The sequence below is a fragment of the Eptesicus fuscus genome, chromosome 21 (assembly GCF_027574615.1).
Source record: "Eptesicus fuscus isolate TK198812 chromosome 21, DD_ASM_mEF_20220401, whole genome shotgun sequence".
Taxonomy (NCBI): Eukaryota; Metazoa; Chordata; class Mammalia; order Chiroptera; family Vespertilionidae; genus Eptesicus; species Eptesicus fuscus.
Genome location: NC_072493.1, coordinates 9,708,198 through 9,733,287, shown reverse-complemented (window position 1 = coordinate 9,733,287; position 25,090 = coordinate 9,708,198).

The window sequence follows — 25,090 nt, the reverse complement described above, 5'->3', positions numbered from 1 at the left end:
AAACTGAGAAAGAAAAGTAGCCATAACTTTGAAATGTAAAGTTCTTATTACTCGACTAGACTGGATGTATTAATTGTTGAGTATTTTAAGTACCTGTACATGAACAAAAACATGATACCTGCCCTAAATTTCATGCTTGGTCATAAAATAAATTAATTATCCTGAAAGACAACAATAAAGTTTATTATTACACTTGCCCAACTTAATGATTCTATATGTATGTCTATGTGTCTATGTGTGTGTGTGTGTGTGTGTGTTGTGTGTGTGTGTGTGTGTGTACAAATGGCAAGATGGTGATCTGAAAGAATAGAAGAGTTGCATGATTGTGGAAAATAATATTGAGCATTTCTTTTGATCCCCAGCTTACAATTTCTTTTTAGACAGCATTTCTACCCATTCTACTTGGCCTTTTCCATACTTCAGTGAGAAGATACTAAAGTCAGGCTAAAAAGAACAACAGGCAGGATTATTTTTGACAAGATTGTTTTATTCATGTGATTTTTTTTCTCTTCTCCAGAAGCCCTTTTTTTATAGCTTTTCTCAATTTGGTATTTTGCCACTTCTTTCTTCCCTTGTCTAAAGTCCAAGTAGGGGTATTAAAATCAAGGGGCCTTGATTAACCTACAAACTGGATCACACATTACTAAACATTTGAATATTAATGGTTCTATTTTTAGAAGGTTATCATCATTTCTTAATAGAATATAATGGATTAAGTAATAAAAGTAGATATTGTATGTTAATCTAATGTTTGCTAAAGGCTAGTACACTAAATAAGCTTTAATAAATTTTAAGTACATAAGAAGAATCTCTAAAATGTTATTCAATCTCAAATATATGTTATTATTATTACTTCCAGTTTGGTTTCCTGGAGATACTTTGGCCTCTAAGTATTGCTGGGCTTAGTTGGGCTGTAGCTATACCTACCCTTTATTTAATCTCTTTATAAACTTTGGACTCCTTAGAATGTTGGAGAGATAATTACAGGCAAGAATGGATAGAGTATGATATACTAATAGACAGATGTTAGAAAAAATAGTAGTAAAGTGAAAACAACATAAAACTCTTTGGAAAGCGTATAGTAGAAAAACTGGAAGCCAATGCTGATGATGTGTGCATGAACAAAAGAAGAGATGACAGAAATATCTACTTCATAAATTAGGTCTCATGAAGCCCTCTAGGATGATCCCATAATGCCCTCTATAAAATATACTTTTCATTCTTGACCTTAATAGAAATTGTGTATTTTAGTTAAGACAAATCAACATATTTCTAAAGTCACTCTCCTTCTCTGTCCCACACACACACAAACTTAAAGGGAGAAATTCAATGTTTAATATAGTTTGTCTCAGTGCTTTTGTACTATTTAATACTTCTTATTAGTTAAGTGAGATTTTGCTTATTATTTACAAAAGTGATTTATATTGCAATCTTTGTAAATGACCTTTTCTCTGAAGTTCATTTGTTGTATACAAGTGTATTTGTAAACATATTTGTATTTATTACAAAAATTAGCTGGTAATGATATTACTAAAAATTGTTATTGAAACATACTTTATTAAATATTTAATTATTAATAATTATTAAATATTTCTAGCTGTGCTTATAATTTTGTCACAGTGAAGCACACTGAAAAGCACGTCTATCTAGTACAAATCTCTAATCTGCCACTTAATAGCTTTGAAATTTTAAGGTACTTACCTTTCTGAGTGTCTTCTGTATCTTACCTATAATATAGAAATAGTACTTATTCTCCTGCTTAAATGATAGAGTTGTTGAAAAGATAAAGATAAGGAAATATAGGTAATATATATCTATATAGATATAGATATTCCTTTATATATACTTTTTCATTATTATGAGATTAAATGCACAAAAGTATCCAATTGTGCTTTCTCCTTTCCATTGCTGAGAAGTATTTATTGAATGAAGATACAAGTATATTTTCAATCAACAAGAGGATTTATTAGGTCCCACAATTAAAGACAAGTCATGAATTTGAGGTAAATCAGGAATTTCAATAGTTTTTATTCACTCAGGAGAATGGAGTCAAAGCTCTTAGAACAGGGACATCACAAGTCTTATTTAGAAGACTGCTGAAAGAATTATAGAGAGATTTCCTGAATATTCTATGTAGACATCTTAGCCTGTATTTTGGCTTTTGGATAACACACCTATCTTAGTAGTAGTATAAAGTAAAATTCTTTTTAAAAAAGAATGACATATGTTTTGCTTTTTTCTTATAGAAATGTTGTCAGCCAAAAAATAGGGATAAGTGACTTCTTGAACCAATAAAAAGCATTGTCCTGCTTCCAATTTTAAGAATCATGAATTAAGAACTTTTGACATGGATTTAGAGAGCAAGATCAGTACCTTCTGACATCTTATGCTTAGTTCATAAATAACATTTTCTACAAGAAGTGTTACATATTTTTATTCATATTTATAATGCCTCTCCCTTCATTAGAGAATAGTATTACACTTTTCCCCCCCCTCACAAATTAACTTTCAGCATGTATGTACAGGTCAATGAGGAAGACCTGATAAATAACCCCCTTTGGAGTTTAAAAACTATTTCATTATTAATATTAATTAACACTTTAAAGTGTCTTCTCTGTGAATGATTTTGAAAGCATTTTCCAAAAGATAGGAGAAATACACTCTATGAACTCCAGGAATTTGCAATTTGTGAAATTATTTCTATGTTCCATTTAGATAAGAGAGATTCCCTTTGTTTAATGTCTTCAGCTTGAATTAATGTTTCTCCAGATTTTATTTATTTTGTAGGAGGATGCATCATAGACTAAGAGAAAAGCAAAATTTTACTTTATTGTTAATATGAATGCATGAACCTTTATGATATGAACCACCTACATATTTTATAGGTGGCCGAGATAATAGGATTGTAATTGGAAGTCTGGGTTGCAATTCAAATCTTTTGATTCTCAGTTTACTAGACCACATACATTGGTAATGATTGCGGGTTTTTGTGACTGTTGTGTTTGAAATGGTTGCTGACTCATGTAGGACCTCTTGTAGTTTGAGGGTGGATTTTGGCGTGACCTACTTCAATATAATTCCTATTAGTAACTCCATTGAAGTGTTAAATGATAAATCCTTTGAAATTTTTTCCTTGGGTAATCCTAACTTAACCATATTATGAAAATAAAAATAACTCTCTAAGGAGGCAGGAGTGAGTGTGTGTGTGTGTGTGTGTGTGTGTGTGCGCGCGCACACACACACATAAATGAGTGTGTACGGGCATGCACACATTATTAGCCTTTAGTCCTTCTGAAGAGCAGATACTTTGGGCTTCCTTTTGTCTCTAGGAATGTTACTTAAAGCTGTAGTCAAAATTTTCCTGTTTAATGCAAGGATTTGTGAGAATGCTTTTTCATTTCAGGGCATGTATATAAAATTCAAATATCGCAACACTTAAAAGAAATGATCCAGTTTTACTCTAAAGCAGAGTGACAACACATCTTTATCCCACTACAAAGTATCATGATGAGGGTGATTCACTACAATTGTGATAAATGTTGTCAGAAATAAAATAGCTTGTCTCTAAACTTTAAGTGTATCTACACCTAAAATTTGAGACAGTGGGAATCATCTGCAAATATTATAAGTGATCACCTAATGAGTTCTCCATTGAAAGCAAAGATAACTATGTGTCTTGGCTAATTACAGACTGTCAAACCTAGGGATGTTTTGTAGGTCATTGTAGCTGAGAAGGAATATAAAGAAAGAACACATGATATAACACAGAGAAAATGGATTCTCATCATTATAACCAAGTGTTTGTTACTGACTGCCTTCTTTTCTTTTCTTTTCTACCTTCCACCTGCCTGTACATCTCTCCTGTACATTTCAGGAGAAGGAGTTAACACCATTATGGTTTTTTTCTCTAATCAAGCTCCATTCTCTCTCACGTGAACAATGAGGTGACAACCCAGTTGTACTAATGTAGTCTCACATGTGGAGATTCTTTAGCTGTCTTGTCTATTGAGGATTTGCCTTTTCCTTAAAATCTTCTTTAGCTGGGGAAGAATTAACTCATAATCTACTTTAATTTTCACAAACAAAGGTAAAAGTTGTTTTAAAATAAGCATTATATTTTCAACAGCTAAAATTAGATGATTTACTTTTTCCCGTCATGGTAACCTGGATGCTCCTGTCTTTTGAAATGGAAACTGTCCTAACCCCATAACCTCAACACCACTGTGAGTAAAACTCTTTCTAATTATATGGCTGTGTAATGTGCCCATTAGCATTGCTAATCAGCCTACTGCAGTGAATTTGTATCTTCAATACTGATGTTCATGGACTGTCCATTGACATAATTGCACTTCTGCACCAGTGTTTAGATGCTAGTGATTTAAAACCACAATTCTGAAATTCATAGTGCATACCACAGAATATGGAAAAATTTTTTTGTATAATTTTATATCACTAACTTGAGTTTTCATAAAGGTTTATTTATCAAAAGTGTTCATGGTGCCTAATGCTATGTTACACTGGATCTTTAACTAAAAAAAAAATGTTTTTATTAAAGATTTGATCTCACTTGTTTTTTTCTATATGTTTGTTTCTTCTCTGACTAATGGCAATCATCTCTTCTGGGGAGATGTGGATTAATCTATATTAAAAAATAGCTGATGATTTTTCAAAATCACTTTCAAAAAGTCTGTGTGAGATCATTGTTACAAATAAATATTTACTAAATGTCCATTGGGTCATGACATTATACTAGGTTTACTGATGATAGACAATGGTATATAACATTCAAAGGTGGGCTAAGGTATAAAAGGGAGAAGATTTATGTGAATATAGTTTTATACATATATAAATATGAAGAAAATTATTGGATAATTAGATTGATGGATTTTTTTTTAGCAGATATATGGTATACCCCTAATGTGTGTGAATGTGACAGAAATATGATGAAAGAGTATATAGGGAGAAATTTCTATATTTACTTCTGCAAACTAAAACAGATCTTTATGTAAAATCTTTCTCAAGTTAATGAATTATCAGGAATAAAAGCCTGGCTGGCATGGCTCAATAGTTGAGCATCAACCTATGAACTAGGAGGTCACAGTTCAATTCCTGGTCAGGACATATGCCTAGTCTGTGGGCTCAATCCCCAGTGTGGGGTGTACAGGAGGCAGCCGATCAATGTTTCTCTCTCATCATTGATGTTTCTCCCTCTTCCTTTCTCTCTGAAATCAATAAAAAATATATTTAAAAATAGAATAAAGCAGAATATAATAGCAACAGATGATTAAGAATAGTTTTATGTGCCACATTTGACATTGCCTTATTTAGTAGAAAATATAATTGAGTATATTGTTGAAAGAATAAATGAGTCTAGGACATTAAAAATTATAGAAGTAAGTTTTTTGCAAGTCCATTGGCATTAAAATGACATAGTAAGAGTTTCATGTTGAAAAGATTACTGGCAGATCCACAGGGAGGATTACTAAGACCACTGTAGTAATCAATGTGAGGAAATTTTACTAGTCTACTAGTAAATGAAGTCCATAAAACATACATTCACAAATTTATAAAGAGGGATTTGAGAAATAAAAGATATTACATAATCACCATAAAAATAGCAGGTATTGTAAGATGTTAGGTAAGTGAACAACACCTTCTCTGTTACAGTGATACAAGAAAGTTTCATGGAGAGGGAAGCATTTCATTCTGATAGACTTGTGTTTAAGGTTCTATTTTTTCCTTTTCCCTTCATTATATATTTAGTGTAATCCCTTTGGCTTATTTGCAAAAAGATGTAATTGGCAAACCACTGGGTGTTTTTTTAAGGCAGGGCAAGTAGATTAATTTGAGAGGGGCGATGGATTTGTGAAGCCAGTAGTAGATGGTAAGCATACACCTGTTGTTAGGGGAAAGATTGAGATAGATCTTCATTGTCTAGTATAGAATTTTAGAATCTTTATGTCATTGTTTTTCAAGTTTGTTTTTTAACTATGATTCACAGGATACTTTTACACTGTGACTCAAAACACCTGCCTGGGGAAAGATTCACAAAGATTAGTTACCCTGTGAAAATACTGTTATTAGCAAATAGAAAGCAATTGAACACCTTCAAATAGTATGAGGTGCAAAAAATAAATCAGACCCACATCTAACCATAGTTTGCAGTATATTTTAAAATGAAAAGATTCTGATTATAGGAAGATCAGATAAGTTGTTGCGTTAGCCTAGACATAATGGTCTTATCAATTGAAAAATAGTTGAGGAAATTGTAAGAATTGCTAACAGCAGAACTAGTGACTTTTGAAGTCTGAAAAAAAATCCTTATTATCAATAGTGTTAGAACCTTTAACAAAAATGGAAGAATATGGCATCTGGTCTTTCCCCTTAGGTGTATGAATTCTCATGACATATTGCAAAGGGACAGATTGTTACCCACCCTTAAGGTTGGTCATCTGACTTTATGTTAAAGAAAAAAAGGCAAATGATTCAAGATAAGTACTGAGAGTATTAGGGCATTTACCAAGGTACTTGGGATCTTAATATGAAGCTAAAGTCAGAAACAAGTAATTTAGGCATCATGGCTATGAATATTAAAACTAGCAAGATTAAATAGACTGCACATAGACATTTGCTGGCTATTAATTAAGTAAGGGCAAATAAAGCAGTAAAAATAAAGCGGATAGGAATCAAGTTATGGTATTTAGAATAGCCTGGACTTTGAGGTAAAATACAGAAATAAAGAGTGGTGAAACATTCTTCTAACTCAATATGAAACTAAAAGTTAAAAGCAGAATTTTTGAGAGAAAGAGAATAACCATGGCGTCAGTTCATAGAACTGAGTCTGAAGCAGTTTGCAATGGGGATATTTTATAATAGTATGCTGATTATTCTGTTTCTTAATATTGCAGAAAAGTAAAGAAGAATAAAACGGAAAAGGGGGTATTAACCTTTAACACCAAAGCTGTTTCATTTATAAGAGATGATAAAATCACTTCTTTGTCAAAAGGGAAACTATAATTTTATATTGACTGAGTTTTATTTTGAGGCACATTGGCATCTTTATGATGATGCTTCTAGCTTGGTTTTTGTTTGTTTATTTTTACTTTCTATCCTCCCCTACCTAAGTTGATCATTTTTTAAATTATTTTTTTTTATTTTGAGATAATTGTAGATTTACATACAGTTGCAATAAATAATATAAAAAGATCCCAAGTGCTCTTTATTCAGTTTTCCCCAATGGTGATACCTTGCAAGACTATATAGTACCATATCACAACTGGGACATTGACATTGATGCAGTTGAAATATAGAACATTTCCATGACCACAGGATCTTTCATCTTGCCTTTTAAAGTCACACCTACTTCCCTCCTCCCTCCAGCCCTCCTTAACTCCTAGCAGATACTAATCTAGTCTCCATTTCTATAATTTTTTATTTCAAGAATATTATATAAATAGAATATGTGGTATAAATCTTTTGGGATTGGCTGATTTTTCACTCAGTGTAATTCTCTGGAGATTCATCCAGGTTTTTGTATCTGGTTCTTTCCATTTTATTGCCATTAGTATTCAATGGTTGGATGTGCCACAGTTTGTGTAACTATTTTTTTCTTTGAAGAAATCTGCTGTTTGGTTTTGAACTGTTTCTGAATAAAGCTGCTTGTATTGGATTCTTGTGGCTTCCATAAGAAATTACCACAAATTTGAGCTTAAAACAATAGCAAGTTAATCTCAGTTCTCCAAGGCCCGGAATCTGAAATCTAGCAGGACCTTACTCCCTCTGAGAGCTCTGGGAGAGAATCCATTTACCTTTTCCAGTTTTTGGCTTCCTCAGCTTGTAGCCACTCTAGTCCAGTGATGGGCAACCTTTTGAGCTTGGTGTGTCAAACTTCGCCAAAAAACTGAGCATAACTCGGGTAGTGTGTCACTTTGAGGAAAAAACATTATTTCGTGATATTTATAGTTTAAATAACATAAATGTATAATTGTTACATATAATTGTATTTAATAAACCAAAAACTAAATATTTAACTTACCTGCTAGTGACTTCTTTGTTCATCCATCAGTCGGTTTCTTTTGTTGGTCTTGATATTATTTAGCTTGTGTGGGGTGCCGTGAACTAAGATAAGTGAGGGGGAGGGGGAATTCTTTAACTAACCTGCCTATTAGTGACTTTTTTGTTGCTGAATTTCATTGACTAAATCTTCAATTGAAGGTTGGTATTTTGTACACTTCAGGCCCAAGCAAGCGCTACTAACTTCATCTGTCAATCTGTTTCTTTTGTTGGGTTTGATATTATTTAACGCTGAGAATAAGGCCTCACAAAAGTATGTAGAGGGAAAAATTGTGAGTAAAGCCATTGCTATATTTTTCAGGGTGCTAAAAGTGTCTGGTAGTCGGTTCCAGGCACTCCAAATTTCCTGTTCGTAGTGGCACTCCTCTTGATTCTCCAAGCGGCACCTTTCCAGATTCTCAAGCTTTGACCTCAAGTCGACAAACACCTGAGCCCAGATACTGTCTTAAAATTCTGCAAGTTGAATCTCCAAATCAGAATCGAATCGGGGGGAGGAACCAAGATGGCGGCATAGTTAAACAACTAATCTGCTGCCTCACACAACAATTTCAAAAATACAACTAAAAGACAAAACATCTACCACCCAGAACCACGGGAAAGCTGGCTGAGTGGTAGATTTACAACTAAGGAGAGAAAGGAGCACAAACACTGAAAAGCTGAGGTACGGAGGCGCGCGAATCGGGCTGGCGGTGGGCGACTGGGTGCGCAGCTTTTCTTCAACCCACAGGGAGACAAGCTCCCGATCACTCTGAAATCCAGTTTCTGGGGACACGCGGGGGACCAAGATGCCTACGGGGAGAAGCTGGAATCTCGGCCATCGGATGGGAAAGTGAGAGTGACTTTTTTGCAGAGGTGCGCCCAGCAATCATTGTTTTACTGTGCTGGAGCGTGGGGCGCAGGGACTTGGAAACGTGGAAAGGCAGAGACGGCTGAAGGCAGCCATGGCCGTTGGCCACGCCCTAGCCTAGTGACGCCCTGAGATCCTGCCCCACCCTGAGACCCCGCCCTGCACATTCTACAAACCCGCCCAGGCTCCACACAGCGGCTTTTGCATATAAATGGCCTGTTCTGTGGCAGGTTAACCAAATTAACTGCAGCTCCAGTCAGACTGCTCCAAAACCGCCCAAGCAAAGGAGGAGATAACTAGTTCTTGCTGTAGCTCCTGCTGGGGGACACACAGTACACAAGGGTACACCAAGAGTGTCCACCTCAAGTAACTGGGAGGCTGACCCATTGAACCAATAGGACACCTAGTACACAAAACTACCCTACCAACTCAGGGAAACAGAGAAAATGAGGAGGCAAGGAAACAGATCACAAACCAAAGAAATGGAGGAGAACAAGCGACTGGACATAGAGTTCAAAACCACGGTTATAAGGTTTTTCAAGAATTTCATGGAAAAGGCCGATAAATTCAATGAGACCCTCGAGGATATGAAAAAGGACCAACTAGAAATTAAACATACACTGACTGAGATAAAAAATATTATACAGCCCTAACTGGTTTGGCTCAGTGGATAGAGCATCGGCCTGCGGACTGAAAGGTCCCAGGTTCGAGTCCAGTCAAGGGCATGTACCTTGGTTGCAGGCACATCCCCAGTAGGAGGTGTGCAAGAGGCAGCTGATAGATGTTTCTCTCTCATTGATATTTCTAGCTCTCTATCCCTCTCCCTTCCTCTCTGTAGAAAAATCAATAAAATATATTTAAAAAATATATATATTATACAGAGACCCAACAGCAGACTAGAGGATCGCAAGAATCAACTCAAAGATTTGGAATACAAAGAGGCCAAGGACACTCCTCCAGAGAAGCATGAAGAGAAGAGAATTCAGAAAGTTGAAGATAATGTAAGAAGCCTCTGGGACAACTTCAAGCGAACCAACATCAGAATTATGGGGGTACCAGAAGAAGAGAGAGAGCAAGATGCTGAAAACCTATTTGAAGAAATAATGAACGAAAACTTCCCCCACCTGATGAAAGAAATAGACTTACAAGTCCAGGAAGCGCACAGAACCCCAAACAAAAGGAATCCAAAGAGGACCACACCAAGACACATCATAATTAAAATGCCAAGAGCAAAAGACAGAGAATCTTACAAGCAGCAAGAGAAAAACAGTTAGTTACCTACAAGGGAACTCCCATACGATTATCAGCTAATTTCTCAACAGAAACCATGCAGGCCAGACGGGAGTGGCAAGAAATATTCAAAGTGATGAATAGCAGGAACCTACAACCAAGACTACTCTACCCAGCAAAGTTATCATTCAGAATTGAAGGGCAGATAAAGAGCTTCACAGATAAGAAAAAGCTAAAGGAGTTCATCACCACCAAACCAGTATTATATGAAATGCTGAAAGGTATTCTTTAAAAAGAGGAAAAAGAAGAAGAAAGATAAAAATTATGAACAACAAATACATATCTATCAACAAGTGAATCTAAAAGTCAAGTGAATTAAAAATCTGAGGAACAGAATAAACTGATGAACTTAATAGAATCAGAGGCATAGAATGGGAGTGGATTGATAATTCTCAGGGGGAAATGGTTGTCTGTGTGGGGAGTATGGGAAGAGACTGGACAAAAATCATACACCTATGGATAAGGACAGCGGCGGGGGGGAGGTAAGGGTAGAGGGGGGGTAGGAACTGGGTGGTGGGGAGATATGGGGGGAAAAAGGAGAAACAATTGTAATCTGAACAATAAAGATTCATTAAAATAAAAAAATAAAAAAAAGAATCTCCAAATCATCAATTTGCATCCATTGGAAACAATTTAATTCCAAACTACTGTAGACTACTACATCAGGATACTTAATTATTTTCATGGTCTGTTCTAGACTTCTAAATTGACTAAATCTATTACTAAACTGGTCAAGTAACAAGTCTAAAACATGCTGTTACTTCATATGCAAGAGTTCCATTTCATTTTGTACAGCTGCACTGGCCTTCTCAAAATACTTTGTTACTCGAGGAAAATACTTATAAGTTTTAGTTTCTACATCTCGCTTGAAAATTCTAACTTTACTTTCAAAAGCTTTTATGTATCCAAACATAACGTCAATACTTTTGCCAAAACCTTGTAACTTTAAGTTCAGTTCATTAATATGAACAGAGAGATCTGTAAAAAACATCAGGGTGTTGACCCACTTATCATCATTAAGCTGAGGAAAGTTTCCCAGATCCTTATTGTCAAGAAATACCTTAATTTCTTCAAAGCACTCCACAAAGCGCTCAAGAACTTTGCCTCAGTTCAGCCATCTTACATTATTGTACATCAGCAGTTCACTGGTGGAATCAACCTCCAGTAAAAGTGCCGAAAATTCTCGCTTGTGAAGGGGGTGAGCAGCTATTAAATTAACTATTTTTGTAACAGCTGACATTAAGTCGTTTAAGTCGGTGAATCCTGCCTTGGCACATAAAGCCTCCTGATGGATAATACAATGAAAAGGCACAATCAGATGTCCAATAGCTTCTGTAAACAATTTGACAAATCCGACTTTTTCCCCCACCATATTTGGTGCCCCATCTGTAATCACTGACATAACTTTAGAGATATCAATGCTTAGGTCACGAAATGTTTGTATAACAACCTTACATATTTCGCTTCCTGATTTACTTGTTGACACTGATACTAACTTTATCAACTCTTCTCTCATTGTGAGACCATCAGAATATCGACCAATAATGGCCCACTGAGCATGTGATGTGACATCAGTAGTTTCATCAAGAGAGATCAAAAAATATTTACACTTCCTTATGTCTCTCTTTAATTGATGTTCGTTTGTGTTCAGTCTCATTATTCGACCTTTTATGATATTTCTACTGAGTGGTAACTCAGATATTCCATTAATAATTGCATCTTTATTCTGCCTATCGTGAAATAGAACTGGTGCACATCTTAGGAGAGTTTCTTTAATAAATTCTCCCTCACTGAGTGCTTTTCCATGCTGAGCTATAGAGTGAGCAATGCTCAAACTTGCAGATGTTAAATTTGTAGAGCCTTTCATAAATTTAAGGATGGAATTAGATTGGCTCTTATAAAGGTGTAGCTGCCTGGAAATGTATTCCTTCCTTTCATCCTCACTTTTTTCCAAGAGCTGGGAATGATTAGTTTCAAAATGTCTATTTATATTCCACGGTCTGCTTACTACCGTTTCAGTACATAGAACGCAAAATGATCTGCCATTTTTTTCTGTAAAGCCATACATCTCGGTCCATGTCTCTTGAAAGGGTCGGCCACTGCTACTACCACTTCCTTTACTTAACCTTAGTTTTTTATTTTTTAGGTTCTCCATCAGGGGGGCAGTGACAGAAGATAGAATTATAGATAGCTTGTTAGGCCTGCAGGCAATTAGGGGTTAACTAGCCTAACTAACCACAAAATGGTGCATATAACTGTCTTTTAGGAAAGGGCAGGGTTAATAAGCAGAAATAGGGGTTAATAAGGATGCACAGCAGTAATAGTGGTGAAATGGAGTCTGCACTATGGAGCAAGATGGTGTTCCTTATGTGAATTAAAATGGCTGCCGCTATTTCTAATGGCAGGAAACAGCACCCATAGCACGCCACAAACCCTCGCCTCTCCCAGCCTCCCCCTCACTTATCTCAGTAATGATGTATTAGAAATCCATGACACCCCAGAACAGTAGATAAAGGTTGCTGTGGTTAACTGTTATTTGGTTACTGGTAATGGCAGGGCCCCCAAAGATGCGTCCCCCGCTGCATTCTGCTGCTCCCTGCTCTGCCGGCGGAAGTGAGGGCAAAGATCCTGGCTTAATCGGAAGTCCCAGAACTAGACGCTCTGTGCCGGACTTCTGTTGTTTTGGCCTACAGACCTCCGGCACAGAGTGTCTAATAGGGGAAGATGAAACATTTGCGACTAGAGTCTTGGAAACTCCGTCTCTGCCTCAGTCTTAACATTGACTTCCTCTCTGTTGTCAAATATCCTCTGTGTGTCTCTTACAAAGACACTGCATTTGGATTTAGGTCTCACCAGGACAATCCAGAAAGATCTCTTTATGTCAAGATGCTTCATCACAATAGCAAAAACCCTTCTTCCAAATAAGGGAACATTCACAGGTTCCAGACATTAGGACATGGACCTATCTTTTGGGGAGCCATCCTTCAACTCACTACATTGCTCTAAATACTCATGTACCTGTTTGGTTAAATTAAGTCTTTTTTCATTGTGATAAATGCCCTGAATGCAATTTCCATGTTGTATGGTAATTCATGGTATGATATTTTTGTTCTGGAAAATGCCAGACTATTTTCCAAAGTTGCTGTACCATTTTATATTCTCACGAACAGTGTATGAGTGATCCAGTTTCTCTGCATGCTGAGCAGCATTTCATGGTGTTGCTATTTTTTACTTTTGCCATTCTGATAGGATATATCCGTGGTCAGCAAACTGCGATTTGCAAGCCACATGTGGCTCTTTGGCCCCTTGAGTGTGGCTCTTCCACAAAATACCATGGCCTGGGCGAGTCTATTTTGAAGAAGTGGCATTAGAAGAAGTTTACGTTTAAAAAATTTGGCTCTCAAAAGAAATTTCCATTGTTGTACTGTTGATATTTGGCTCTGTTGACTAATGAGTTTGCCGACCACTGGTATAGTGATGTCTTATTGTAGTTTTAATTTACATTTTCTTAATGGTTCATGGCTAATGATTCAGAACATTTTGTGGGATTATTTGCCATGTGTATATCCTCTTGAGAGAAGTGTTTCTTCATGTCTGTTGCCTATGTAAAATTAGATTACTTGCTTTTTTAACTGAGTTCTTTACATAATTAGATACAAATCCTTTGTTAGATATTTTTCTCCCTTTCTGTAGTTTGCCTTCTTCTTCTTTTTTTTAATTTAATAAATCTTTATTGTTCAGATTATTACAGTTGTTCCTCTTTTTCCCCCCATAGCTCCCTTCCACCCAGTTCCTACCCCACCCTCTGCCCTTACCCACCCCCCACTGTCTTCATCCATAGGTGTACGATTTCTGTCCAGTCTCTTCCTGCACCCCCCACACCCCTTTCAACCTGAGAATTGTCAGTCCACTCCCTTTCTATGCCCCTGATTCTATTATATTCACCAGTTTATTCTGTTCATCAGATTTTTATTTTATTTTATTTATTTATTTATTTATTTATTTATTTACTAGAGGCCCGGTGCACGAAATTTGTGCATGGAGGGAGGTTGTCCCTCAGCCCAGCCTGTACCCTCTCCAATATGGGACCCCCTCAAGGGATGTCTGACTGCCCGTTTAGGCCCAATCCCACCGGTGGGATCGGGCCTAAACAGGCAGTCGGACATCCCTCTCACAATCTAGGACTGCTGGCTCCCAACTGCTTGCCTGCCTGCCTTCCTGATTGCCCCTAACCGCTTCTGCCTGCCAGCCTGATCACCCCCTAACCACTCTGCTGCCAGCCTGTTTGCCCCCAACTTCCCTCCTCTGTCGGCCTGGTCACCCCTAACTGCCCTCTCCTGCAGGGTTGATCACCTCCAACTGCCCTCCCTTGCAGGCTTGGTCCCTCTCAACTGCCCTCCCTTGCAGGCCAGGTGCCTCCCAACTGCCCTCTCCTGCTGGCCATCTTGTGGTGGCCATCTTGTGTCCACATGGGGGCAGGATCTTTGCCCACGTGGGGGCAGCTATATTGTGTGTTGCAGTGATGATCAATCTGTATATTACTCTTTTATTAGATAGGATAGAGGCCTGGTATAGGGGTGGGGGCCAGCTGGTTTGCTCTGAAGGTTGTCCCGGATTAGGTGGGGGTTCCCTTGGGGCGTGGGGTGGCCTGAGCGAGGGGCCTGTGGTGGTTTGCAGGCCAGCCATGCCCCCTGGCAACCCAAGCAGAGGCCCTGGTATCTGGAATTTATTTTCCTTCTACAATTGAAACTTTGTAGCCTGGAGCGGAGCCAAGCCTGGGGCTCCCTCCGAGGCAGGCAGCCATTTGTGTTGGGGTTATAATTGAAACTTTGTTGCCTTAAGCGGGTGGGCCCAGCCAGGGTGTGCAGAAAGCTTTGCTTCCCCTGTTGCCGGCGGCAACCCTGGCCTGCTCTCTCAAGCTCCATTCTGCCGCCATTTGTTTGAATTTGTTTACCTTCTATAATTGAAACTTTGTAGCTTGAGTGGAGGCTTAGGCCTGGCAAGGGCAGGAGGAAAGCTTGGCTTCCTCTGTTACCTAGGAAACCTTGCTCTCTGTAGCTGTAGCCATCTTGGTTTGGGTTAATTTGCATGCTCGCTCTGATTGGATGGTGGGCGTGGCTTTGTGGGCGTGTTGGAGGTATGGTCAATTTGCATATTTGTCTATTATTAGGTAGGTTTTTTTTAGCTGTTATGTTTTTATTTCTTTCTTTTTATTCTTTTATTTTTTAATAAATCTTTATTCAGATTATTACAGGTGTTCCTCTTTTTTTTTTTCCCCCATAGTTCCCCTCCACCTGGTTCCCCACCTCACCCCATGACCTTACCCCCCGCCACTGGCTTTATCCATAGGTGTAAGACCTTTGTCCAATCTCTTCCCACATCCTTCAGATTCCCTTCCCCCTGAGAATTGTCAGTCCACTCCCTTTCTATATCCCTGATTCCATTATATTCACCAGTCCCTTCTGTTCTTCAGACTTTTTATTCACTTGATTTTTAGATTCACTCGTTGGTAGGTATTTATTTGATGTCTTTTTGTCGTTCATAATTTTTATCTTTACCTTTTCTTCTTCTTCCTCTTCTTAAAGAATACCCTTCAGCATTTCATGTAATCCTGGTTTGGTGGTGATGAACTCCTTTACCTTTTTCTTGTCTGTGAAGCTCTATCTGCCCTTCAATTCTGAATGATAGCTTTACTGGGTAGAGTAGTAATCTTGGTTGTAGGTTCTTGCTGTTCATCACTTTGAATATTTCTTGCCACTCCTGTCTGGCCTGCATAGTTTCTGTTGAGAAATCAGCTGACAGTCGTATGGGTACTCCCTTGTATGGTAACTAACTGTTTTTCTCTTGCTGCTTTCAAGATTCTCTCTTTGTCTTTTGCCCTTGGTGTTTTGATTATGATGTGTCTTGGTGTGGTCCTCTTTGGATTCCTCTTGTTTGGGGTTCTGTGTGCTTCCTGAACTTGTAAGTCTATTTCTTTCACCAGCTGGGGGAAGTTTTCTGTCATTATTTCTTCTAATAGGTTATCAGTATTTTGCTCTCTCTCTTCTTCTGGCACCCCAAAAATTCGGATGTTGGTACGCTTGAAGTTGTCCCAGAGGCTCCTTACATTATCTTCATATTTTTGGATTCTTTTTTTCTTTTTGGTTGGGTGTTTTTTGTTTCCTCATATTTTTTGTTTTCTCTGGTTGGGTGTTTTTTGTTTTCTCATATTTCACATCTTTGGTTTGATTCTTGGGGTACGTTGATCTACAGTTGGGTTTCTGTATATTCTTTATTTCAGACAGTGTATGCTTAATTTCTGACTGGTCATTTTACATTTTTTTGACATTCTCATTGAGGTCCTTGAAGGTCTCATCAAGTTTCTCCACAGTTTTTAGAAGATTCTTGAGTAACCTTATAAATCTGGTTTTGAATTCTATATCATCCCATAGTTTACTTTCCTCCATTTCTTTCATTGGTGACATGTTTCTGTGCCTCCGCATTTTGGCTGCTTCCCTGTGTTGATGGAGTGGCTTTATTTGGTAGGTGACCTATACAGCCAGTAGCTCAGCCTCCCCAATCACCTGAGGTGGATGTTCTTGGTGCACTCCTTTATGAGCTGAGTGCAAAGTCTCGGTTTAGTTAACCATTGATTGCTGTTGGTACACTGGGAGGAATTGTCCTCCAGGCCAATTGGTTGTGGGGACCTGCTGTGTTTATACCTGCTGTGCTGGAGACATGCTTCTGGTGCAGGACTTGTTTCAGTGGGGCTTTGGTGCTCTCTGAGTCCGCCTCCTGAATGTGTCACTTATGGATGTGAGGAGTTGAAATCTGTGTCTCACACTGACCACTAGGTACACTGGCTTCTGGATCTCCAATGAGGTGCAGGTCAGCTACTGTCTGAGTCCACCCTGCCGGGGCTACAGGAGAATTCCAGTCCTCTCCTCCCTGCTTGGGATTTGGAGATTTTGGAGCTGTCTGAACTGGTTGCTAGGTTAAGTGGCGATCCAATCATATGCAAAAGCTGCTCCTTGGAGCTTGGGTGGGTTTGCAGGTTGTGCGGGGCGGGGTCTCAGGGCATCACTAGGCTAGGGCGTGGCAAACAGCAATGGCTGGCAGCCAGACTTCCCGTGTCTCCGACCACATCCCCGCATCTCACGCCCCAGCGCCGCAAACAATTATTCCTCTGTGCAGCTCTGCAAGCAAGCCACCCTCACTTTCCAACCCAATGGCAAACAGTGCAGAGACAGAGAAGCATCGAGGATGCTTCTCCCCGTAGGAGTTTGGGTCCTGCGCGTTTCCCCTTCGGGTTGAAGAAAACAACGCCCACCGCCAGCCGGGATCCACCGCCAGCCCATATCGCATGCGCGTTGGACCTCACCTTTTCAGCGTTTGTGCCCTTAACACTCCTCTCTCAGTCCAGTTGTAGATCTTCCACTCAGCCAGCCCTCCCATGGCTCTGGGTGATAAGAGGTTTTGTCTTTTAGTTGTAGTTTTGAAATTGTTGTGCATGGCCGCAGTTTAGATGTTTACCTACGCCGCCATCTTGGGTTCTCCTCATCAGATTTTTTTATTCACTTGATTTTTAGATTCACCTGTTGATAGATATTTATTTGTTGTTCATAATTTTTATCTTTACCTTTTCTTCTTCTTCCTCTTCTTAAAGAATACCTTTCAGCATTTCATATAATGCTGATTTGGTGTTGATGAACTCCTTTAGCTTTTTCTTATCTGTGAAGCTCTTTATCTGCCCTTCAATTCTGAATGATAACTTTGCTGGGTAGAGTAGTAATCTTGGTTGTAGGTTCTTGCTGTTCATCACTTTGAATATTTCTTGCCACTCCCGTCTGGCCTGCACAGTTTCTGTTGAGAAATCAGCTAACAGTCGTATGGGTGCTCCCTTGTAGGTAACTAACTGTTTTTCTCTTGCTGCTTTTAATATTCTCTCTTTGTCTTTTGCTCTTGGCATTTTAATTATGATGTGTCTTGGTGTGGTCCTCTTTGGATTCCTTTTGTTTGGGGTTCTCTGGGCTTCCTTGACTTATAAGTCTATTTCTTTCACCAGGTGGGGGAAGTTTTCAGTCATTATTTCTTCAAATAGGTTTTCAGTATCTTACTCTGTCTCTTCTTCTGGCACCCCCATAATTCTGATGTTGGTTCGCTTGAAGTTGTCCCAGAGGCTCCTTACACTATCTTCATATTTTTGGATTCTTTTTTCTTTATGCTTTTCCAGTTGAGTGTTTTTTGCTTCTTTGTATTTCAAATCTTTGACTTGATTCTTGCGATCCTCTAGTCTGCTGTTAGATCTCTGTATAATATTTTTTATTTCAGTCAGTGTGTACTTAATTTATAGTTGGTCCTTTTTCATATCCTTGAGGGTCTCGCTAAATTTATCGGCCTTTTCTAGAAAATTCTTGAAAAACCTTATAACCGTGGTTTTGAACTCTATATCCAGTCATTTGCTTTCCTCCATTTCTTTCGTTTGTGATCTGTTTCTTTGTCTCCACATTTTGGCTGCTTCCCTGAATTGATTGAGTGGCTTTGTGTGCTAGGTGTCCTATAGCGCCCAGTGGCTCAGCCTCCCCAGTTACCTGAGGTGGACAATCTTGGTGCAACCCTTTGTGGGCTGTGTGCACAGTCTTGTTGTAGTTAAGCCTTGATTGTTGTTGGTATCATTGGGAGGAATTGACCTCCAGGCCAATTGGCTGTGAGGATCAGCTGTGTCTACGCTGGGAGAACTTCTGTGCTGGAGACACCCTTATGAGACAAGACTTGCAAAAGCCTTTGTGCTCAGCTTGGATGGGGCGGAGTCTCAGGGTGGAGCAGATAGCATTGGTTTCCTGTCAGCCCAGCCCTAATAGGTCCCTGGTTTTCAGTATCCCTTGGAAATCGCTGCAAGCACCTCTAAGAGAAAGCCGCCCTCGAGTTCTGCCTGCTGCCAGACAGTCCAGTTTCTCCCCGCATGAGTCTGGGTCCCTAGAGTCTCGCCCAGAACTGGAGTTCAGTGCAGTCGGGAGCTTTTGTCTCCTTCCCGCTTGAGAAAGCCAGTCGCGCACTCAGTTACCAGTCCTCTCCGTGCGCGCGTCTCAGTACCTCTGCCTCCTGCATCTCCTCTGAGTCTCAGTGTGCTTTTCTCTTTCCTTCTAGTTGTAGAATTTCCACTCAGCCAGCCTTCCTCTGGTTCTGGATGATGTCCGTTTTGTCTTTTAGTTGTAGTTCTGAAATTGTTGTGCAAGGCAGCAGTTCAGGTGCTTGCCTATGCCGCCATCTTGGTTTTCTCTGCCTTCTTCTCAACAAGGTCTTTTGCAGAGGAAATGTTTTAAATTTTTATCAGATTCATCTGAACAATTTTTTTTCATGGTTCTTGTTTTTGGTATCAACTCTAGGAACTCTTTCTGTAGCCCTAGATCTCGAATATTTCCCCCATGGCTTTTTCTAAACAATGTTTGTAGTTTTACATTTAAATCTGTCATATATTTTGAATTTTTACAGGTGTGAAACTTTTATTGAAGCTGATTCTTCTGTCTATGGATGTCCAATTGCTCTCCATTGCCATTTGTTGAAAGGCTTTTTCTCTGTTGAATTGATTTGCAGCTTTGTAAAAAAAATACGGGGTGGTATAATTGTGTGGATCTATCAATATCTGGGTCCTGTTCTGTTCCACTGATTTATATGTCTGTTCTTCCACAAATACTGCACAGTCTTGATTGCTGTAACTATAAAGTCTTGAAACCAGATAGACTAATTCCCACATTTCTTTTTTTTTTTTCAAAATTGATTTAGCTCTTCTAGGTTTTTGCCTTTCTATATGAATTTTAGAATAATATTGTCTATATAAAAACTCTGGGAATTTTATAGTTAACCTATATATTAATTGAGAAGAATTAGCATCTGTACTCTCTTAAGTCTTCTAATCCATGAACATAGTATATTTATATTTGTTTTTATCTTCTTTGATTTCTTTTATCATCATTATGTAGTTTCTAGCATATAAGCCTATATATGTTGTTTTAGATTTTTCTCCTAAGTATTTAATTTTTTTAACTTATTTTAAATGGTATTATATATTTTTATTTTGTTATGTGTTCATTGTACATAGAAATAAGTTAATTGTTTCCCCTTTTTTTCCATTTTATTTAGTTCATTGGGGTGACACCAGTTTACAAAATTATACAGATTTTAAGTTCACAAATCCACCCACACATCAGCTATACACTGTATTGTGTGCTTACCACCCCAAGTCAAACCTCCTTCCATCACCACTTATCCTCCCTATACCTACCTCGTTGCCCTCCCCCTCCTCTGGCCCCTACCCCCAGCAGTTACCACACTGTTGTCTGTGTCCATGAGTTTTTTTTATTTTGTATCCTGCTGAACTAACCTAATAGTTTTATGAGTTTTTTTGTAGATACCTTAAAGTTTTCTACAGAGATAACCATGTCATGTGTAAATAGTTTTCTTTCTTTCCAATATATATGTATTTCCTTCTCTGGCCTTATTGCACTGGACAAAATATCCAGCACTGTTAAATAAGAGCAATGAGAGCAGATATCATTGTCTTCTTCCCAATCTTAGAAGGAAAACATTCTGATACTGTCTTTGTCTTGTTTGTAATCTGGATAAATTCTACTTCATAACAGGAGCTGAAAAATATTCCTTCTTATTTTTTCTGGGATAGATTGTGTAGAATGAGGTTAATTCCTCCTTAAACATTTGGTACAGTTACTTTGAAGAGCAGTGTGTCAATATCTAGAAAAGTTGTAAATTCTCATATGTACCTTCATGAAACTAATATATGTCCAAAAAGAAAGTTAAAATTAATGTTCATTGTTACATTGTTAATAATGAAAAATTGGGAAAGAGTAATTGTCCATCAATAAAAAAATGAATGAATAAATTTGGGAATATTCATTCAATGGTACACATATAGCAATTAAAATAAATTAACTTGAACTACATGTATAATTAGGAATAAAATTTCCAAAACATAATGTTGAGCATGAAATATTAATGCGAAAGATATGCAGTCTGATATCATTAATATAAACATGCGAAGCATACATGGGGATGATAGACATCAAATTCAGGGTACAATTACATCTAGGGAGGCAAGAAAGAGAGGGAAATGAGATGTTGAAGGGTTCCCCATAAGGCTTAAACCATAACTATAATGTCTCTTTAAAATAAATTAAGCAAACATGAAAACATTAAATTTTACAAAACTAGATAGTGGCTATACAGATGTCCAATGCGATTATTCTTTTGACTTATTTGTATGTTTGAGATATTTGATAGTCTTTTTAAATGGAAAAAATATTTTGCTAATGGACCCAGGAACCACATACGGCTTATTTTAGGAATAGAAATCTTAAAGAGGGGTAGTAAAAATTTATCAGAGATCACTGTGAATGAAAGTGACAGTCAGTGTATGTAATGTTAATCAGTTTTTGCCTATGTAGCTGGCTAATAAGTGCTTAATTTAAACCTTTGTAGGCCTAGCCTCACATGACTACTAAGTCTTCTCCTTTGCTGTATATCTCTCTTTATGTTCCAATGCTCTCTCTTTTCACTTTCCTAGATGTGATGCTATAGTGTCATGTTTTCTCCTTTCATCTGTTGATGAGAAGCAGGAACATTCCTTTATTTAAATTGATCTCTTTTCTAACGTCAAAGGGCACACACAAGCAATTTAAACCAAGTCTCTATGCCTATAAAAATCCACAAAGACCTGGTGGTTCCCCCCGCCCACCCCCCAAAAAAGGAGGAGGTAACATCTTCAGGATTTTCCTATAGAAGCCAGTTCTCTTTTTTCCTTTTATCCCTAGCCTTTCTCACATTGAAAGCTCTCTTTGTTGAAGTTTACTACCAGGACAGGTATGTGTATCAAATGTTTGTTATCTATTGAGAGAGCTACTAATTTGATAGTATATAAGCCATAAACATACACCCAAAAATCCTTTTTTGATTCCTCAAAGAAAGAATCATTTAATGCAATATATTACAAAGAATCTGATTCTATGAAGATTCTACCTGATTCATCTTAAAAATTGAAGGACTTGGTTAATATATGTCATGGTTTTCCAAGCCAGCACAAGAAGGTAATAGGACAAATTTTCAATAAGCAATCATATTCAGTTAAGCCCTATAGATTCTTTTATCACCAATAGACAGATCTGTGGCATTTATGTTAGGTGGTGATAACTGCTGTAGAGAAAAATAAATCAAGGTATAGGAGATAGAGAGTGCCAAGGGCTGGGAGTGATTGCTCTTTTATAATGGGTGATCAGGGATGATATCCGAACTAAGAGAGGGGAGGCTTGTGATTCTGGGGAAAGAATATTTCAGCTAAAGGGAGCAGTGGTTATAGGGCTTTGAAAGTAAGTATACTTGACACATGCAAGGAACAACAAGGAGACCAATGAAGGCTAGAGTGAAGGAGATGAAGAATTGTAGGAAATAAGGCCAGAGGGGTGGGGCTGGGGGCGGCCAGATCAAGTAAGGTCTGGTAAGTAAAGGCAAGGACTTTGGCTTTGACTTTGACTTTGAATGAGACAGGAAGCCACTGAAGGATTTTGATCAAAGAAGGGACCCGATATAACTTACGTTTTAAAAGGATCACTTTGGCTGTAGAGAAGGGAAGATGCTTATTAGTGACTCTTCCTTTATAATTTGGGGGAATTTTAATGAAATAATGATAGTTAATATTTATGTGCTAATAAATATTGACTATATTGTATTTTTCAAATGTTCATTTATTTAATCTTTTCCACAACCCTGCAAAATAGCGTCATAATTATCTCCCATTTTACTAATGAGGAAAGTGAAGCACAAAGAGGTTCAGTAAATCAGTCAAGACTATACAGCCACTAAGTGACAGAGTTTGTATTCCAGTCCAGGCAGTCAGACTTCATTGTTTCCACTCTTAATTAACAAAAATGCCATACTGCCTCTTGTACTTCAGGGTGATATTACAAGGAATGTGTGGGTGTGTATTTCTTAAAAATGTAAAAATCCACCAAGGTATATAAAAACCAATGAAATAATGAAAAGAATAGGATTGCAATAGAAATAAATGCTATAAGTCGTTTTAGAGATAGAAGATAGAACTTGTGGTAGATCATTGACTTGAGGCGGGGGGAGGGGGAATGGCTTATAACATGTTTGTGCCTGAAGAGAATTTTATATTGAATGAAGAAAATGTCTGTAAATATTTATTTAAAAGGCTAACTTAAAGGTTAGGAAAGGATTAATATCTTAGTATTAATATTTGGGCTGGGTGAAAATTGATTGTTGCTGAATAAAAAATTTGAATAAGATCAGCAAGTATAAAAACTAGAATAAAAGTTTTTTGTCATCTAATAGATGAGTGATCTTCTGACACACCACAATATGTTCTGAAAGTACCTACTTCATAATTCTTTACCTATTTGCTTGATTCAACTTGGTTTGAAGATCACTTCCATTTGAAAGGAAAATGTTTCTAGTGGTGATATAAGACACTTTTTTCCTGTGCAGTATTTAAACTGAGTCATCCAATTTGAGGCTATTGTGTCACATTTTCCACCTTTCATTCTCCTCAAGAGGCTGGAGTCAGGAGAAACACAAGTGATGAACATTAGTGGCAGAATGTGTGGTTAGAAGAATCAATAAACCACAGGATACTTCAGATTCTGAAACAGTAAAAAAAAAAATTAAAAAAAATAGATGAGGCCACTATGTGGAGTCTACAGAAAGAGTGATTGTCTAAAGCTGGTACTCAGAGTTCAAGGACCCAGCCCATAATTAAAGCTTCCCTATTCTATTATAACTCCTTTTATATAGCCATCCTGAGAGAACCCATAACCTTGACTGTATCTGAATGTTTTACAGAATTAATATTTTACAAAATAACAATGCAGTTTAGTAAAGAAATAAACACATACTGTGTAATACTTGAATTGCAATTTCTGCAGTGTTAAACAGTCTTGCATACAACTTAAAGAAAGCCGCCAGACTCAAATTTTAAGACCTTAAGCCAGTTATTCTAAGCTCTCCAGTCTCTTGTGATGAAAAAGCACCACAACCTCCAACAAACGGTTTAGGATTTGTTTTTTGACTTTTGACTTAAATTCTTTCATGCCGTAGTCTGGTTTTTAAGTTAATTTTAATTTCTCCTATATTTATTTGTGTAACTCAGACTGATAAACTTTTATTGCCCGCTCTGTAATTGATCCTTTAATTGAACCGTACTCTGTGAATTCTAGATTAACCAAACAAAAGACTAGGAAAACCCTAACAATAATACCAGTTATAACATGTCTCTTGTCTTCATTTCTTCAATTCCAGCTTTTATTCACTTGAATAAAAGCCAAGTGGTATTGGCTTATATATTCTCCAATTCATTGGGTTGTCTTTTCATCTTTTTGATGGTTTTCTTTGCTGTACAGAAATTTTTTAGTTTGATATAGTCCCATTTGTTTATTTTTTCTTTTGTTTCCCTTGTCCAATGAGATATATCAGAAAAAGATATTGCTACAAGAAATGTCCAAGATTTTACTGCCTATGTTTTCTTCTATGATTTTTATGGTTTTGAGTCTAACATTTAAGTCTTTAATTCATTTTGAGTTTTTTCTTATATATGGTATAAAAAGGTGGTCTAATGTCATGTTTTGCATGTATATGTCCAGTTTTCCCAAAACCTTTTTTTTTTTTTTTTGGGTGGGGGGGAATGATTTTATTGATTTTTAAAAAAAATTTATTTTTTTAATTTTTATTGTTTAAAGTATTACATATATCCCCCTTTTTTACCCCATCACCCCGCTCCAGCCCACCACCCACATCCCTCCCACCCCAGGCCCTCATCACCACACTGTCTGCATCCATAGGTTATACAAGGTCTTTGGCCAAAACCATTTATTGAAT